General features: G+C 34.7%; 1 pseudogene across 1 annotated transcript; it reads left to right on the plus strand.

Moving 5' to 3' along the window:
* Positions 1 to 1,954: 1,954 nt before the first annotated feature.
* Positions 1,955 to 5,946, plus strand: LOC143581939 (ATP-dependent 6-phosphofructokinase 5, chloroplastic-like; annotated as a pseudogene). Its single transcript, XR_013143905.1, has 12 exons — positions 1,955 to 2,179; positions 2,229 to 2,293; positions 2,471 to 2,558; positions 2,725 to 2,836; positions 2,939 to 3,031; positions 3,114 to 3,215; positions 3,299 to 3,373; positions 3,924 to 4,064; positions 4,146 to 4,262; positions 4,363 to 4,467; positions 4,556 to 4,636; positions 5,283 to 5,946. The product of XR_013143905.1 is annotated as an ATP-dependent 6-phosphofructokinase 5, chloroplastic-like (transcript).
* Positions 5,947 to 7,746: the final 1,800 nt, after the last annotated feature.

Below are 7,746 nucleotides of genomic sequence, written 5' to 3' on the forward strand. Positions count from 1 at the left end.
CCCTAACACCTTGTCACGGCTCGGTATGGACTCATAAATGTTTCCCTAACCGTTTTCGGCCAAAACTTAACCCGGGTAACCATAAAGTTTGAACCTTTATGGCTAGAAACGTTTAAGACTAGATCTAGGGTTTCTTAAACGAGTTGTTCATGTCCATAAGCTTGTTAAGTCCATTTTAACATCAAGTTTGCTACTTTATGGTTCGTTTAACCCGATCTACTCTACGTTTAAGTTTCAAGACTAAGCGTTCATAAAAACGTAAATTTTAAAGATAAAGGACATACCTTTACGTGTTTTTAAGGTTATGGTTTAGCTTGGTGATGAACTACAATCTTGTATCTTGCTTGTACGTTCAAGATCTATCAAAAATCCAAGTTTGGTTTGTTCTTGGACCTCTTTCTCTCTCTCGGCCAATTATGGCAATGTGTGTGTGTGTGTTTTGAGTGTGTAGAGAATAAGATGGAGAGAAATGAGGGTTTCAGGGAGGTTTAAGGGAGTATTTATACTCACTTAAACCCATGGACCTAAGGCCCATCTCATCCCTTATTCCATTTTTTTCACCTAAGTCCATATTTAGCCCATATTTTTTCAAAATTACTTTTTACCCAACAATTAACATTCAAACGTGTAAATTTAAGACTTTTTTTTTAAAGTTGAGTGCTTTTGCATTATTTGTTAATATGCATTAACTTTTGGATTACATTTTGTTAAGGAATCATCTACTTTTGGGTTACTTTTGGATTAAAGTTACATTTATAGGAAATTATAAGGTAAATTATTCAAACAGTTGAACCTTCCGGCATAACGCGAGTTTTAGCTTAATCCGGTACAAGTAAAATACCGGTTTTTAAAACATTGCCTATAAGGCTATGCGTAGTGGATGAGCTACAAATGGGGGCGAATTGTGACACGTGGCGCCCAGTCAGCAAATGGTGAGAATTTTGTTTTTGAGGTATAATGGTGTAGGGGCTACAAATTGGGCCCACAGTATCTTTTTTTTTATTATTTTCTTTTTATAATTAAACTACACAAATAAAAACCAACTTATTTAAATAACTAAATAAAAATACATTAAAATTAAAAAGAAATACAAAAAAAAATAACTAAAAAAAATACATAACCCAAAATTTAAAAAAAAATAACTAAAGAAAAAAATTAAAAAAAACATAACTAAAAAACATACTAATATCCGTAATATTCGCGCATTTTTTCACTTCGTCGTTGAAACAATAATGTGGCTTCCTCGTGAAACCCCTCCGCTCGGTTGGTTTAGGTTCATCGGGTTCCATTGTAAGTTCGGTTGGTTCGGTTGCGAATCATACGTTTGACCGAAAGCAGGAAATTGGTAGTTTGGTTAGTTCGGGTTGTTTCTACGATTCATTTTGCTGTAAGAATTTGTGTATGAATTGTATATAAAATAATATAAAATGGAGAAAAAGGATACATGTTTATATATATATATATTGTTTTAATTAATTAAACTTTTTTTTCACATTTGACCGTTGCAACGGTCATTTTAATATAATAATATTATTTTTTAAACAACCCGACAACAAATAAACCCCGCCCCCGCCCTTTTTGCCCACTTATCGTCCGGGGGGTGGGGGGAGGTGTTCGTGCCCAAAATCCACCCAAATCCACGCCTACTACACATTCCCTAAAGAAACAAAGAAAGCGGCCCTTAGAAGTCCGTTAAAACTAAGGGCATGTTTGGCTAAGCCTTTTATTTTTGCATTGTGTTTTATGGAGGGTAAAATGTTCAAAATACCTCTTCAATTTAAAGCTTTTGGGGAAACGTTTTAGAAATTTTACCCATCCAAAAAACAAAAACCAAAAACAAAAAACATAGCGAAACATGCCAAACTAAATAACAACATAGTACCCCTTTGACTCCTTCGCCCAAAAAGTCATTTTCCCCACTCTCTCTCTCTCTCTCTGTTGTGCTAACAAAATAACAACAACAATGAGATCGCTGTCACCGGCGATCACCTCCAACCGGCTGGTGCTTCCGGCCGACCGAATTCCATTCCGGAAACGTTTTGCTGACAAGAATCCAATGCCGGCCATTGATTTTAGCGATCCCGAGTGGAAGACCAGATATTCCTCACGTCACTGATTTCTTCCCTGACGCTGAATCCTACCCCTCCACTTTCTGTCTCAGAATGAGGTACGCACTTGTGTTATTTTTTAATTCAACAGTCAGTTCTCGATTGTTTTATTTTGGTGAGTGAGGATTTTGCACAAGGGTATCCGTCTGATGAGGAGTGGCATGGATACATTAATAATCATCATTTTCACCTCCAACTTTCTTTATTTATTCATTAACTCTCAGTTTGATGCTTATTTTTATCAAGTATTTGCATAATATGATCACTGATCATGCTTAACTTCATCATGTGTTGTTGTACATGTAACTTCTAACATTAATTATTAAAAGTATAACCATTCATTAATTCCTATGATTATATTGTATGCATATTACAGGTTATTCGGTTTTCCTCACCTAGATCGGCTGGTGCTGAGTGTATTGATTCTGACTGTACATGGGTGGAACAATGGTAAGCACTAAATGTCTCAAGTTTCAGGCTAAATGGTTAGCTGAAAAGGCACTCACAAATTATACAAAAGCAGCTTAGTAAACTAAAAGCTGAGTTGTCATATATGATGCTCATATGTCAACTATTTGAAATTACTAACCAAATGGTCTGTGTGAATTTCTTTTAGGATTCACCGTGCTGGTCCTCGTGAAAAAATATACTTTAAACCAGAAGATGTGAAGGCTGCAATTGTAACTTGTGGCGGACTTTGTCCTGGCCTTAATGATGTCATTAGACAGGTGGTGTCTTAATTTCGTTTACCATATTTTATCAACAAATAAGATTTTTGATTCTGGATTTTACTAACTTAACTACTTTTCTTATATTTGGAGCGGATATAGATTGTCATCACACTTGAGATTTATGGTGTGAAAAAAATTGTGGGGATTCCGTTTGGATACCGTGGGTTCGGCAAAGAATTAGCTGAAATACCAGTGAGTTTCCTTTTATATATTTCTCACATTTCAGCATAAAGTCAAGGGTGTATGGTAATTTGACTTTTTCCTTGGACATTAGTTGACCAGGAAGGTGGTTCAAAATGTTCATCTTTCTGGTGGAAGCTTGTTAGGAGTTTCACGTGGCGGACCGAATGTGACTGAAATTGTTGACAGCATGCAGGTATGTACTTACCCTCACCCGTTTTATTTTTATTTTAGTAGTTGGTTATTATTACTTTTTTACCCATACACATTATGTTGCAGGAAAGAGGAATCACCATGCCTTTTGTGCTGGGCGGAAATGGAACACATGCTGGTGCCAATGCAATACATAATGAGGTTGTTATGTTGCTCCATATATTTTGTCCTTTGTTCTACCAATAACTGTTGGGATCTGGTATATGTTTGTGAATCACAAGTGATTGAAGAATTAATTCAACACATTTGCAGCGGAATTAAACAATAATAATCACAAACATGATAGAATTCAACTTAGAATGATATTGATTGTATTCAACTTGCTGAATTCAAATTACAATGACCCCGCTCAACCGAGTAACTCTTCTCTCTGTCATTTACACACAGTTATGCTTAGACTAGTTATAGATAATGAGCGTTGAAGTGCATAATATACACAGAGAGAGAAAATGGTAGTGACATCAGTCAACGCCACCATGGTAGGGACGTCTAATGTACCAACATACTTTGTGAAAGCGATCATTAATTGTATTAAAAATAACTGATAAATTATCATCAGTCTTCATTCCAGGAAGTACTGATCTTCATCAGTTGTATGTACTTGGGAAATCATCAATTCTTATTATCTCTCAACATTAACTCATTTCTAAAACATATGCCAATCTTTTTTTTATTTTTTAATTGTGGTTAGTGCCGAAAACGAGGGTTAAAGGTGGCTGTGGTTGGTGTTCCCAAAACAATAGATAATGATATTCTGTTGATGGATAAAACATTTGGTTTTGATACCGCTGTTGAGGAAGCACAACGAGCCATAAATTCTGCATACATTGAAGTATGTACTTTTCATTATCCTCTATTATTCAAAATAATTCTTATCTATATAAAGATATATGATTGTTTTTGTTTTTGTCAGGCACATAGTGCTTATCGTGGCGTTGGAGTTGTAAAACTGATGGGGCGTAGTAGTGGTTTTATAGCTATGCAAGCAGCACTCGCTAGTGGACAGATTGATATATGTTTGATTCCCGAGGTATGTTTTTTATGATGCATGTGTCATAATGACATCATCAATTCATCATCATCATCATCATCGTTTCGTTTTTGACACGATCGTTTTGATGATATTGAAGGTACCGTTTGAGTTGCACGGGCCCCATGGTGTTCTAAAACATCTTAAGTATCTGCTTGAGACAAAGGGATCAGCTGTCATCTGTGTAGCAGAAGGAGCTGGTCAGGTTAGTTTTTATTTTTTAATCTTTATTATTTATAAATCACATGCATATTTAATAATTTGTGACAATTGTTTTCCTTGTTTGTTAAAAGAATTTCGTGGAGAAAACAAATGCGAAGGACGCATCTGGGAACGTGGTATACGGAGATATTGGTGTTCATATTCAACAAGAGGTTAGTCAATAATAAATTCTCTGAATATTAACATATCTTAATTATAATAATTAGGATTAGTTTCATTACTTCATATATACGTAGTACGCTTACAGACATGAAAAATTTCATATATACCCAACCAAAATTAAAATATCGTGTGTACCCAACTTAAATGAATTTTTACTTAATAACCATTCTACCCCTTTCCATTATATTTGTTTCAACCCTATTTTCTATTTGGATTTTGATCGACATCGATGATAAGCAAGTGAACCGAACCATCGTCTCTCTTTTTATTTGTTCTCTCGACAATAGCTAATCGAAAATTCGAATTTGTATGTTTGAACCAGATAATTGAACATTGTATAATCGCATTATAAGTGAACCAGATATAAAAGCATGATAATTTAACAAAAAGCAATCTACTATAATGAGAAAATTACTATTCAAAAACGGAATATATGAAATTTTAATAGTTTAGAAAAATAAGTGTAAAATTGTTATTCGCTAAAATTGGGTATATTGATAAACTACAATTGTAAGGCATATATAATATTTTTAGTTTGCATGGGTATATATTATATATTCCAAGTTTTTAGGGGATATATGAAATGACCCCTAATTAATATTCTGTAATTATTATACTAAATGAAACATGTTTCAGATTAAAAAATATTTTAAGAAGATTGGTGATCCCGCTGATGTGAAATACATTGATCCTACATACATGATCCGTGCGTGTCGAGCAAACGCATCGGATGGAATCTTGTGCACCGTGCTGGGTCAAAACGCGGTCCATGGTGCGTTTGGTGGATATAGCGGGATCACCGTCGGCATATGCAACACACACTACGTTTATCTTCCTGTTCCTGAAGTTATATCGTATCCGAGGACGGTTGACCCGAACAGCCGGATGTGGCATCGTTGTTTGACTTCAACCGGACAGCCTGATTTCATCTAAAACCGATGACCGATTTTGTTCGTATCTTTATGGTATTACTTGCACACAAAGGGAGCATTTTGAAAAATAAAACACAAGTTTCGATTTGTGAACACGATACTTATAAAAAAACATTATTTAGAAAAAAAAATAAGGTTTTTTATTTTAGTATTTACAGTTGTGCAGTTGGTCTTGTGAAGGATATTACGGAGATGGAGGCTCCTCCTTCACTGATTCTGTATTCTATTATCTACAGTGAACCTTGTTGGATAAAGTATTTTTAGTTTTTAGTTTTTTTTTTCAATCCATTTTAACATTATATTCTATAACCAAATGTGGTAAGTAGTCGATGTGAAGTGATGTTTAAGTATTCAGCCTGTTTTAGTTAGGGGGAACGGGACACCATTACGGTACCCCTTCCGGGTATTAGTCTGACCACAAGAACACTGCCGCCACCTTCGAAGAAGGAAATCTTGCTTGTGTGTGTTTGAGACGGAAGACGGGTCAAGAGTGGATGATCATTTATTAAATAAAAGGATCCAATTACAATAGAGAAATAGATAAGCGGGCAACAAGCTGCGCTACCCCCTTTAAATAAATCAAATTTGTTTACACCCATTAAATTTGTGAAATCATCTAGGTTGAATTCACTTAAAAGATTTGCTGAGTGTTTTAATCTTGATTTTTACAAAAATAAATATGCAAACAAAATGGGAAATGCTAATGTTAAGGTTGTGACTTTCCAACCTGAGGATTCACACGTCACTGTTGATTCACTATAAGTGTTAGAGGATACGAGTACTTGTTTATCATGTGGTGAATGAGGTTATGTTGCTAAAAAATATGAATCTAAGGTTAAACTGAATGAAAAATCCCTAATCAAGAAATAAGTTCCTGTGATTAAAATATTTTGAAAAGGTAACATCCACTAGTTAAGATTGATGATACTTAAAACATGTTTAGTTAAGTTAATCCTATAAAGGTTGTGAGGTTTAATTTTCAAATCTTAATGTTAGTGATAAAAAGATTGAGCTTGTTAAACGTCTTTGTAAGAATGTTGATACTAGTGTGATTCGTGATGAATATCTTAAAAACTTTGACTTATAGTCATGTTCATCAATTACACCAGCAAAAATTAAAAAAGAAATCAAGTGAGATCAAAGTTACTGTTGATGTTCTTCCAACATGGAAACCTAAAATTGATTTATGCCGAGAGGAAACAAAGGTTGAGACCAAGACTGAGGCATGTGCTGCCTTTTTGATCTAATCATTTACTTCATTGTGTAGAGTTCATCTAAGACTATTTCAGGAGACAAATGAATTATGGATAATTGATGTTCTCAGCATATAACAGGCAATTTGGATCTCCTTTCTAATGTAAAACTTATTTAAGGGGGATATGTTGTCTTTGCAGCTAATCAAGGAGGTTTGATTACAAAAGAGGGTGAAGTCTCGAATGGGAGAATTACATTTGAGAATGTTAATTATTGTGACAAAGTTGATCATAATATGTGGAGTATTTCATAGAATTTTGACAAAAAGTATACAACTTTATTCACTGATAAGGAATGTGCAATTCTCGAACTGGGATTAGTTATTCCAGAAGACATGGTTGTCATACGATCACCTTGATCAAACGATATTTATGTGCATGACATGTCAAAGACGAATACTTCATCACCGACATCAACATGTTTTATCTCAAAATCAACTGAGAAAGACATGATCATTTGGCACGGATGGATCATATACACACTCGAAAGATGAATTATTTGACGACAAATGATTTGGTGAATGGTGTTTCTTTGTAGAATTTCAAGATGACCGATCACTGTGTTGTGTGAAAGAAAGGAAAACAAAAGAAGAAGTCACGTCCATTGAAGATGATCAGCTCTATCGATACTCATTTGAACGTCTACACATGGATTTGTTTGGTCTTGTGAATAGAGCGTGTATTGCTAGAGATATTTATCGTTTAATCTTTACCGATTACCATTCTCAATTCTCATGGGTGTTATTTATGAGTACAAATGATCAAACACCCGTTCTTGTGCAAAACTTGTTCACCAAGATCGAATCACTTTACAAACTGAAAGTGAGACGTATCCGAAGTGATAATGACACGGAGTTTGAAAACTATGTGATGGAATTTTTCTGTCTTTAAAGAGGTATTCACCATGAATACAGT

The sequence above is a fragment of the Bidens hawaiensis genome, unplaced genomic scaffold, assembly GCF_021521415.1.
Source record: "Bidens hawaiensis isolate Kalapana, Puna unplaced genomic scaffold, B.hawaiensis_p1.1 tig00031284_1, whole genome shotgun sequence".
Lineage (NCBI taxonomy): Eukaryota > Viridiplantae > Streptophyta > Magnoliopsida > Asterales > Asteraceae > Bidens > Bidens hawaiensis.